Below are 7,843 nucleotides of genomic sequence, written 5' to 3'. Positions count from 1 at the left end.
GCACACCATGGAGCTTTCAACCCATCTTGCGTGGGTTTGCCTAGCTCGTTCGTCCCACCTGCCCTCTAGGCTCCCTGCCTTCAACCTTGCGTGTGGTGGTGATGCACTCCAGGATGCAACATTGTGCACTGAGGTGGCTTGGGTCGTGTTGAGGCCAAATGTATGCTAGTTTGACCCCCACCAGAAGTCACTCAGGAAAGTCTGGTGTTTTAAGCTATGAAACATAATTGGGAAGGGTGGGCAACAGGTTGGGACGAGGCTGAGGTATGTGATTTGAGCTAGGCGTGCTGCCAAAGCGTGGGTCTGGCCCGCTCTGGCTTACCTGTGGACCCTCGATGCGCTCTGTCAAGTCGCACAGCTCGTTGCCCACCTGGCAAACTGCGTGGTTGTGCCTTGCTCGGGCAACCTGCAAGCCATCACGTCGTCGTGTGCCTAGGCGCTCACGATGAAGCCCTCCACCCAAACTTCGTGGGGTTGCCTTGTTCGGGCTGACCTATGGACCCTAGATGCGTTGTTCCATGACGCACACCTCAGTGCCCACCTGGCATACCTCGCGGGTGTTCTCAGCTCAGGCAAACCGTTGGCCTTCATCCCACCGAGGGCCTAAGCACACACCTCGGTGACCACCAGGCACACTGCGTGGGTGTGCCTAGGCGGTCAGCCCGTACTCCTTCGCGATGCCTAGGCGCACACCTTGGTGCCCACCCGGCGAATGGCGTGGGTGTGCCTTGATGGGGCAACCCGTATGCCTTTGCGGCACCTTGTGCCTCGACGCACACCGCGGATCCCTCAACCCACACAGCAATGTTGTGCCTTACGTCAGCAGACTTGTGGTCCCTCGATGCGTTGCGCCGAGGCAAACAGCTTAGTGCTCACCACGCATACTGCATGGGTTTGCCTTGCCTCGGCTGACTCTTATGCCGTGGACGCATTGTGCCCAGGCGCTCGGCTTTAGTGCTCACCACCCATACCGAGCGGGTGTTCTCATCTCGAGCAACCTGGATCCCTTCGTTGCGTTGTGCCTAGCCACACACCTTAGTGCACACATGGCATACTGCTTGGGTGTGCTTAGCTCGGTGACCGGCAGGCCCTCCCGATGCCGTGTACCTAGGTGCACACCTCGGTGTCCACCAGGCAAACTGTGCAGGTGTGCCTTGCTCGGGCTACGCGAATGCCATCTTGGCACCGTGTGCCTAGGTGCACACCATGGAGCCTTCAACCCATGTTGCGTTGGTTTGCCTAGCCCGTTCGTCCCACCCCCCCTCGAGGCTCCCTGCCTTCAACCTTGCTTGTGGTGGTGATGCACTCCAGGATGCAACGTTGTGCACTGAGTTGGCTTGGGTCGTGTTGAGGCCAAACGTATGCTAGTTTGACCCCCAACGGGTGTCACTCAGGAATGTCTGGTGTTTAAGCCGTGAAACATAATTGGGAAGGGTGGGCAAACAGGTTGGGACGAGGCTGAGGTATGTGATTTGTGCTTGGCGTGCTGCCAAAGCATGGGTGCGGCCTGCTTTGGCTTTACCGTGGACCCACGATGCGCTCTGTCATGTCGCACAGCTCGACGCCACGTGCCTAGGAGCACACCTAGCTGCCCACCAGGCAAACTGCGTGGTTGTGCCTTGCTCGGGGAACCCGCAAGCCATCACGTCGCCGTGTGCCTAGGCGCAATGGACGAAGCCCTCAACCCATACTGCGTGGGGTTGCCTTGTTCGGGCTGACCCGTGGACCCTAGATGCCTTGTTCCATGGCTCACACCTCGGTGCTCTCCTGGCATACCTCGCGGGTGTTCCCAGCTCAGGCAAACCGTTGGCCTTCATCCCACCGAGGGCCTAGGCACACACCACGGTGACCACCAGGCACACTGCGTGGGTGTGCCTAGGCGGTCAGCCCGTACTCCTTCGCGATGCCTAGGCGCACACCTTGGTGCCCACCTGGCGAATGGCGTGGGTGTGCCTTCATGGGGCAACCCGTATGCCTCCGCCGCACCTTGTGCCTCGGCGCACACCGCGGATCCCTCGACCCATACTGCAATGCTGTGCCTCACGTCAGCAGACTTGTGGTCCCTCGATGCGTTGCGCCGAGGCAAACAGCTTAGTGCTCACCACACGTACTGCATGGGTGTGCCTTGCCTCGGCTGACTTGTATGCCGTGGACGCATTGTGCCCAGGCGCTCGGCTCAGTGCTCACCACCCATACCGAGCGGGTGTTCTCATCTCGGGCAACCTGGAGCCCATCGTTCCGTTGTGCCTAGCCACACACCTTAGTCCACACATGGCATACTTGCTTGGGTGTGCTTAGCTCGGCGACCGGCAGGCCCTCTCGATGCCGTGTACCTAGGTGCACACCTCGGTGTACACCAGGCAAACTGTGCAGGTGTGCCTTGCTCTGGCTACGCGAACGCCATCTTGGCACCGTGTGCCTAGGTGCACACCATGGAGCCTTCAACCCATGTTGCGTTGGTTTGCCTAGCCCGTTCGTCCCACCCCCCCTCGAGGCTCCCTGCCTTCAACCTTGCTTGTGGTGGTGATGCACTCCAGGATGCAACGTTGTGCACCGAGTTGGCTTGGGTCGTGTTGAGGCCAAACGTATGCTAGTTTGACCCCCAACGGGTGTCACTCAGGAATGCCTGGTGTTTTAAGCCATGAAACATAATTGGGAAGGGTGGGCAAATAGGTCGGGACGAGGCTGAGGTATGTGATTTGTGCTTGGCGTGCTGCCAAAGCATGGGTGCGGCCTGCTTTGGCTTTACCGTGGACCCACGATGCGCTCTGTCAAGTCGCACAGCTCGACGCCACGTGCCTAGGAGCACACCTAGCTGCCCACCAGTCAAACTGCGTGGTTGTGCCTTGCTCGTGCAACCCGCAAGGCATCACGTCGCCGTGTGCCTAGTCGCACACGACGAAGCTCTCAACCCATACTGCGTGGGGTGGCCTTGTTCGGGCTGACCCGTGGACCCTAGATGCCTTGTTCCATGGCTCACACCTCGGTGCTCTCCTGGCATACCTCGCGGGTGTTCCCGGCTCAGGCAAACTGTTGGCCTTCATCCCACCGTGGGTCTAAGCACACACCTCGGTGCCCACCAGGCATACCGCGTGGGTTTTCCCAGCCTGTCAGCCCGTACTATCGCGACGCCTTTTGCCTTTGCGAACACCTCGGTGCCCAATTGGCAAACTTCGTGGGTGTGTCTTGATGGGGCATCCCGTGTGCCTTCGCGGCACCGTGTGCCTTGGCCCACACAGCGGAGCCCTCAACCCATACTGCAATGTTGTGCCTTACCTCAGCAGACTTGTGGTCCCTCGATGCGTTGTGCCGAGGCAAACAGCTTAGTGCTCACAACGCATACTGCGCGGGTGTGCCTTGCCTCGGCTGACTTGTGGACCGTCAACGCGTTGGGCACAAGCGCCGAGCTAAGTGTTCACCACCCATACCGCGCGGGAGTTCTTATCTCGGGCAACCTGGAGCCTATTGTTGCGTTGTGCCTAGCCACACACCATAGTTCACACGTCTTACTGCTTGGGTGTGTTTAGCTCGGCGACCGGCAGGCCCTCTCGATGCCGTGTACCTAGGTGCACACCTCGTTGTCCACCAGGCAAACTGTGCAGGTGTGCCTTGCTCGGGCTACGCGAATGCCATCGTGGCACCGTTTGCCTAGGTGCACACCATGGAGCCTTCAACCCATGTTGCGTGGGTTTGCCTAGCTCGTTCATCCTACCTGCCATCGAGGCTCCCTGCCTTCAACCTTGCGCGTGGTGGTGATGCACTGTATGATGCAATATTGTGCACTGAAGTGGCTTGGGTAGTGATGAGGCCAACTGTATGCCAGTATGACCCCCAACAGGTGTCACTCAGGAATATCTGGTGCTTTAAGCCATGAAACATAATTGGGAAGGGTGGGAAACAGGTTGGGACGAGGCTGAGGTATGTGATTTGTGCTAGGCATGCTGCGAAAGCGTGGTTGTGGCCTGTTTTGGCTTGACCGTGGACCCACGATGCGCTCTGTCATGTCGCACAGCTCGACGCCACGTGCCTAGGAGCACACCTAGCTGCCCACCAGGAAAACTGCGTGGTTGTGCCTTGCTCGGGCAAGCCGCAAGCCATCACGTCGCCGTGTGCCTAGGCTTACACGACGAGGCCCACAACCCGTACTGCGTTGGGTTGCCTTGCTCTGGCCGACCCATGCACCCTAGACGCGCTATGCCGTGGCGCACACCTCGTTGCCCGGGTGGCATACCTCGCGGGTGTTCCCAGCTCAGGCAACCCGTTGGCCTTCATCCCACCGTGGGCGTAGGCACACACCTCGGTGCCCACCATGCATACTGCGTGGGTGTGCCTAGCCGGTCAGCCCGTACTCCTTCGCGATGCCATATGCCTAGGCGCACACCTCGGTGCCCACCTGGCAAACTGCGTGGGTGTGTCTTGATAGGGCAACCCCTACGCCTCCGCGGCACCGTGTGCCTAGGCGCACACCGCGGAGCCCTCAACCCATACTGCAATGTTGTGCCTTACCACGGCAGACTTGTGGTCCCTCGATGCATTGTGTCGAGTCAAACAGCTTATTGATCACCACGCATACTGCACGTGTGTGCCTCGCCTCGGTTGACTTGTGGACCGTCGACGCTTTGTGCCTAGTCGCACAACTTAGTGCTCACCACCCATACCGCGCGGGTGTTCCCTGCTCTGGCAAGCTCGAGCCCATTGTTGCGTTGTGCCTAGCCACACGCCTTGGTGCACACATGTCATACTCCTTGGGTGTGCTTAGCTCGGCGACCGGCAGGTCCTCGCCATGTCGTGTACCTAGGTGCACAGCTCGGTGTCCGGTAAACTGGGCAGGTGCGCCTTACTCGGGCCACGCGTTTGCCATCGTGGCGCCTTGTGCCTAGGTGCACACAATGGAGCCCTCATCCCATGCTGCGTGGGTTTTGCCTAGCTCGTTCATCCCACCGGCCCTCGAGGTTCCTTGCCTTCAACCTTGCGTGTGGTGGTGATGCACTCTAGGATGCAACATTGTTCACTGAAGCGGCTTGGGTCGTGATGTGGCCAAATGTATGCTAGTTTGACCCCCAACAGGTGTCCCTCAGGAATGTCTGGTGTTTTAAGCCATGAAACATTATTGGGAAGGGTGGGAAACGACAGGTTGGGACGAGGCTGAGGTATGTGATTTGCGCTAGGCTTGATGCTAAAGCGTGGGTGTGGCCTGCTCTGGCTTACCCGTGGACCCTCTATGCGCTCTGTCATGTCGCACAGCTCGACCCCAAGTGCCTTAGGAGAAAACCTCGCTGCCCACCAGGCAAACTGCGTGGTTGTGCCTTTCTCGGGCAACCCGCAAGCCATCACGTCGCCGTGTGCCTAGGCGTACACGACGAAGCCCTCAACCCATACTGCGTTGGGTTGCCTTGCTCTGGCCGACCCATGCACCCTAGACGCGCTATTCCATGGCGCACACCTCGGTGCCCACGTGGCATACCTCGCGGGTGTTCCCAGCGCAGGCAACCCGTTGGCCTTCATCCCACCTCGGGCCTAGGCACCCACCTCGGTTCCGACCAGGCATACTGCGTGGGTGTGCCTAGCGGGTCAGCCCGTACTCCTTCGCGACGCCCTTTGCCTAGGCGCACACCTCGGTGCCCACCTGGCAAACTGCGCGGGTGTGTCTTGATAGGGCGACCCGTACGCCTCCGCGGCACCGTGTGCCTATGCGCACACCGCGGAGCCCTCAACCCATACTGCAATGTTGTGCCTTACCTCGGCAGATTTGTGGTCCCTCCATGCATTGTGCCGAGGCAAACAGCTTATTGCTCACCACGCATACTGCACGTGTGTGCCTCGCCTCGGCTGACTTGTGGACCGTCGACCCATTTTGCCTAGGCGCACATGTTAGTGCTCACCACCCATACCGCGCGGGTGTTCCCAGCTCCGGCAACCTGGAGCCCATTGTTGCGTTGTGCATAGGCACACCGCTTGGTGCACACATGGCATACTGCTTGGGTGTGCCTTGCTCGGCGCCCGATAGGCCCTCGCGATGCCGTGTACTTAGGTGCACACCTCCGTGCCCACCAGGCAAACTGTGCTGTTGTGCCTTGCTCGGGCTACGAGTAGAGGCCAACGTGGCACAGTGTGCCCAGGTGCACACCATGGAGCCCTCAACCCATGCTGCGTGGGTTTGCCTTGCTCATTCATCCCACCGGCCCTCGAGGGTTCCCTGCCTTCAACCTTGAGTGTGGTGGTGATGCACCCTAGGATGCAACATTATGCACTGAAGTGGCTGGGGTCGTGATGAGGCCAAATGTATGCCAGTTTGACCCCCAACAGGTATTGCTCAGGAATGTCCGGTGTTTTAAGCCATGAAACATAATTGGGAAGGGTGGGCAACAGGTTGGGACGAGGCTGAGTTATGTGATTTGTGTTAGGCGTGCTGCCAAAGCGTGGTTGTGGGCTGCTCTGGCTTACCCGTGGACCCTCGATGCGCTCAGTCAAGTCGCACAGCTCGACGCCACGTGCCTAGGAGCACACCTCGCTACCCACCAGGCAAACTGCGTGGTTTGGCCTTGCTCGGGCAACCCGCAAGCCATCACGTCGCCGTGGTGCCTAGGCGCACACGACGAAGCTCTCAACCCATACTGCGTGGGGTTGCCTTGCTCGGGCTGACCCGTGGACCCTAGATGCGCTGTTCCAAGGCGCACACCTCGGTGCCCACCTGGCATTCCTCGTGGGTGTTCCCAGCTCAGGCAACCCGTTGGCCTTCATCCCACCGTGGGCCTAGGCACGCACCTCGGTGCCCACCAGGCATACTGCGTGGGTGTGCCTAGCCGGTCAGCCCGTTCTCCTTCGCGACCCCGTTTGCCTAGGCGCATACCTCGGTGTCCACCTTGCAAACTGCGTGGGTGTGACTTGATGGGGCAACCCTCACGCCTCCGCGGCGCCGTGGTCCTAGGCGCACACCGCGGAGCCCTCATCCCATACTCCAATGGTTTTCCTTACCTCGGCTGACTTGTGGTCCCTCGATGCGTTGTGCCGAGGCACATAACTTAGTGCTCACGACGCATACTGCACGGGTGTGCCTCGTCTCGGCGTACTTGTGGACCGTTGATGCATTGTGCCTAGGCGCACAGCTTAATGCTCGCCACCCATACCGCGCGGGTGTTCCCAGCTCGGGCAACTTGGAGGCCCTTGTTTCGTTGTGCCTAGGCACCCACCTGCGAGCACACCAGGCGTACATTTTGGGTGTCCCTATCTCGGCGACCGGCAGGGCTTCACGATGCCGTGTACCTAGGTGCACACCTCGGCGTCCACCAGCAAAACTGTGCGGGTTTGCCTTGCTCGGGCTACGCGTAGGCCAACGTGGCACCATGTGCCTAGGTGCACACAATGGGGCCCTCAACATATGCTGCGTGGGTTTGCATTGCTCGTTCATCCCGCCGGCCCTCGAGGCTCCTTGCCTTCAACCTTTCGTGTGGTGGTGAGGCACCCAAGGATGCAACATTGTGCATTTAGGTGGTATGGGTCGTGATGAGGCCAGATGTGGGTTAGTTTGACACCCAACAGGTGTCACTCAGGAATGTCAGGTGTTTTAAGCCATGAAACATAATTGGGAAGGTTGGGCACCAGGTTGGGACGAGGCTGAGGTACGTGATTTGGGTAAGGCGTCATGCCAACGCGTCGGTGTGGGCCTGCTTTGGCTGACCCGTAGACCATCGATGTGTTCTGCCTAGTCGCACACCTCGGTGCTCGCCACCCATGCCACGTGGTTGTGCCAAGCTCGTTCAACCCGTTGGCACTCACAGCGAGGTGCCTAGGCGCGCTACTCGTTTCCCTCCAGGCTCATACTGCTTGGTTGTGCTTTTCCTGG

This window comes from Amborella trichopoda, chromosome 1 (assembly GCF_054954075.1).
Source record: "Amborella trichopoda isolate Santa Cruz 75 chromosome 1, AtrichopodaSantaCruz75HAP2 v2.0, whole genome shotgun sequence".
Lineage (NCBI taxonomy): Eukaryota > Viridiplantae > Streptophyta > Magnoliopsida > Amborellales > Amborellaceae > Amborella > Amborella trichopoda.
The sequence above is the reverse complement of the archived record's forward strand: the minus strand, read 5'-3'. Positions refer to the sequence as shown.